Source organism: Narcine bancroftii, chromosome 1, assembly GCF_036971445.1.
Source record: "Narcine bancroftii isolate sNarBan1 chromosome 1, sNarBan1.hap1, whole genome shotgun sequence".
Lineage (NCBI taxonomy): Eukaryota > Metazoa > Chordata > Chondrichthyes > Torpediniformes > Narcinidae > Narcine > Narcine bancroftii.
In genome coordinates this window covers 33,123,948-33,128,315 of record NC_091469.1, presented here as the reverse complement: position 1 = coordinate 33,128,315, position 4,368 = coordinate 33,123,948, and positions in this window count along the sequence as shown.

Here is a 4,368-nt window from a genome sequence, read left to right as displayed (position 1 = left end):
TCTCTCTCTCTCTCTCTCTCTCTCTCTCTCTCTCTCTCTCTATCACTTCCTCTCTCTTTGTGACTCATCCTCTCTGTGACACACTCCTCTCTCTAGGTGAGAGCCCCCTCTCTTTGTGTGCCATTCGCCCCCCCCCCCTCTCACTGCTGTCTGTTTTAGGGTTAGCTATTTTGTTTTCATCGTGACTAATTTTTCTCCTTTTTTTTACTTTTATGTTCTTTTTTTTACTTTTATGTTCTTTTTAAACTTTGTCATGTTAATGACTAACTTGTGATTTTTGGTGGATTTCCAGATTTGAAGATCCCTTCACTGACCTGAAATTCATCATCATATTAATTCCATGTATTTATTTATTTGTTTGTTTTATTTAATTCATGGTAGGAACAGTGCGACCCCCCCCCCCCCCCCCATTTCAGCTGCTGACACAACATCCAGACCATGTATGGTAAAAGATGGCCTCTCCCTGAACTAGAAGCTCTTTAAATGCTACTATTGTATATACGTCGATCACTACTCCTGGCAACCCGTTGCCAGGCCCCTCTCACTGTTTGTGTAAAAAGAACTTGCCCCCACATCTTAAAATTTTCCCCCCTCACATTAAATACATGTCCTCTAAGTGTGTGGCATTTTTAACTCTCGGTTAAAGATTCTGACTGTCTAGTCTTCCTAGGGTCTCATGATTTTATAAACTTCTATCAGGTCTCTCCTCAATCTCTGAGGCTCTAGAGAAAACAACCCAAATTTGTCCAACCTCTCTCTACATGGTTCATACCATATAATTCAGGAAAAATCCTGGTAAATTTCTTCCATACTCTTTCCGTGCCTGAGCATCCTAATAGAATTGGACACAAATACTCCAAAAATGGTCAAATTTAAATTTTATTTGCCTGCAGTAAGATGTCCTTATTCTTAGACTCATTGGACCAATGCAAGTTATCATGTCATGTGCTGGCTTTACCATCTATCTACCTGAGTGACCATTTTCAAGGAGCCACGGACCTGGAGCCCCCAGATCTGTCTGCACATCAGTGCATTTAAGAGTCCTGTCATTAAATGCACCACCTCACTCGTCCAGATTTAGCTTTATCTGTTATTTCTCTGCCCATATCTGGAACTGATCTATATCATGTGGTATTCTTTGATAACCCTTTGCTTTGTCCACAACTCACCAATCTCTGTGTCATGTGCAAACATATTTACCACCCACCTACTTTTTCATCCAAGTCATTTATTAAAATCACAAACAACAAGGATCCTAACACCAATCTCTGCAGACCACCTCAAGCCTGAATGACACCAATCAATTCCAAATCCAAACTGTCAATTCTCCATGGATTCCATGCATCCTTACATGAGGGACTTTATTAAATGTATATTACACAATTCCATTTATTTTTCTCAGTATGGGACTGAGTTAAAGACCTTCCAAAATCCAATGCATCACAGCTTCCGGTTCTCTTATTTTTTTAATTATTCTACTAATAACATTCTAAAAAAACATCAATATTCAAGATTCTTTTATTTCACATAATAAAAATACTGTAATATTGGACGGAATTGCCAGGCAAATTCGCCTTCAGCAGAAATTACTGGGCGCCTATTACAGTCCATGAAAGAGAAGCAAAAGCGAGTCTCCGTGGATTCATCTCCAGTGCTCCCGCAGCCCCTGCAACTACACAGACTCCAAACCATCGGCAACCTGAGCTCCAGATCCAAACCTCCATAACCAGGAAGTCTTCAGCGTCCTTGGCACCCTCTTGTGTCCCCAGTTCTGATATCTGATACCACTTCATCCAGCTTTGAGCCAGTCTCCACCAATCCACAGCCTGGTGTGAATCCTTTGACTGCAGTCTCCATCAGCCCAAATCCTGAGTAGGTTTATCACCTCAATTCATTAACAGCCCAACACCTGTGTGCTCTTCAGCTGCAGAGCCCCTCACTGGTCCGCTGCCGTGATCACAGTCCCATGGGTCATCTCCTCTACTTCTCCTTCTCAAACTGGGGGGGGGGATGTGATCTCCCCATTCCTCTGCTTCCCTGGAGTCTGTAACCCCTCGTGGCTGCTGTCAATCATAGAGGCTGTCACCTTGGGCACAAGGTACCTGTGGTCACAGAATTGTCAGCTTCTTTAACAGGCTGTTCAAAGCCTGCACAGAGCCAACGACAGTCAGACTGGGTGGTTGGACCCCCCACGGGAGAGTGCTGTGTCTCCGGACCCCACACTCTGTGTGTCCGCACAAATCCATGCTAACTTCTTATAATCCCATTGATATTTTCTAAGTATTTTGTTATCCCACTATTTATAATAGATTCTAACATCTTCCTCTGCTCTGATGTAAGGCGAACTGGTCTGTCGTTCTCTGTTTGCTCTCTCCCTCTATTTTTAAATAGTGGGATTACATTTGCCACCTTCCCATCTGCACGAACAATGGTCCAGAATCTATAGAACCATAGAAGCAGATAACCAATGCATCTACTATTTTCATGGTGACCCCTGGTGTCGTCTGAGTGTACATTATAGCCCTACAGATTTCTTGGGTGTCTGTGCCATTCATTTTCAGTATTCTAGGACTATTTTTTGACTATTACTTATTTCCTTCAGTCCTTCAATTCCTTTAATTGATTAGGCATTGACTTTCCTCATATTTTTGTGGTTACATGTATCCTCTTAACTGAAGTATTTGTTTAATTGTTCTCCCATGACTTGGTTCCCCATTATAATTTCTCCTTTCACTGTCTGTATGGCCCATACATTTATCATAATTAATCTTTGGTTTCTTTTTACATACTAGTCAAAGTTTTTGCAGTATGTTTCTTACAATTTATTCTCATCTTATTCTTTTCTCTATTTTTTAATAAACTGTCAATCTTTTTATTGCTTTATTTTAAACTGTTTTCAATCCCCAGACTTGCTACATTCTGTGATTACCTTGGATGTGCTCTCTTTGAATTAATACTTCTTTTGTAAATCATGGTGGTGCACTCTCCCTTTTGTGTTTCATGCTCCAGAAATGAATGTGGAACTCTTTCAATATTTGTGTCTGTTCCTTAAATGTTAGGCATTGTCCACCCCCTATCATGCCTTTCAATAAAGCTCCCCAATCTATCTAAGCCATCTTATTCCTTATATCTTTGTCATTCCTTTGTTTAGATTACGGACTTTAGTTTCAGATTGAACAACCTCACTACCCATCTTTGTGAAGATTTCTATCATTGCTGCTTTTGCTTTTCTCTACGAACAATATTATGAGCTAAACTCCTTCTTGCTGTGCAATAGCTCATCCAGGATAACTTGTTTTCTAGTTGGTTCCTGAGCTTAATAGTACGAAATGAAATTTTATTCATGCTCTGCAAATTCATCCCTCACAATATTATTAGTATTTGTTTTATCTGTATGTAGATTAAAATCAAAGATGCTACTGTAGTAACCCATTGCATGAACGTCAATGTTCTAATGTAATCCAATCTTCTACCATATCATGACTGTTTGGAGGCTTATGTATAACTTACATCAATGCCTTCTGTCCCTGGGTGTTTCTTAGATGCATCTAGAATGATACTACATCTTTATTTGCTGAGCCAATATCCTCTCTCACTATTCTTTAATTTTTATCTCAGTAACGATTCCATTGCACTTAACTTTTTTCAATATTTTATTTTGCCTGTCCTTCCTAAATATTAAATATCCTTAAAAATTCACCTCCTTCAGCACTTCTACAGACAGGCTCCAACAGCACTCACGTGCAAAGGCAGTCACAACGTCAGGAATGCAGAAGCAGTTCTGGTTAGAAGCAGCGGGTTAGGGTTTAGGCTTCCCAGACATGTATGCATTGCCTGAAGGTCTTTCATTTTTTGTGCCAACCATCATCCCCAATCCCAACAGTTCATTTATCGATCTGAGTAATTGATAGGAAGCAGTTCAGTGAGTGATATTGTTTTCCTTGGGTCACAGACCTTCTTCCAGGATTCTTCCTGGTAAATGAGGGCGGTCATGTTCTGTACCCAGATATAACAAGGAATATATATTAATTCCTGTTTCAAATAATAACATCTACTTTTGCAGGCTTGTGGTAGTTATGAATGTCAGAGAAAAAGTGAGAGAGAGCACACAAACTCTTAAAACTAGTATCATTTGAGAGCAAGATTGTAAACTGCACCAAAATTGGAATGTCTTACCCATTATATCCACTGTTTTGACGCCCGCATTTCCCTTGGTGCCATTGTAATCCATTTTTCTACCCTCCTTCCTCATCCTAACCACAGTGCTTCAAGATATTTAGAGAAAGCATTGTTGGTGCACCCTGTCCCTTTCTTGCCTCATAGGTAGTTCCAACTTTTTCCCCTATCAGTGCTAACATCCAACTCTCA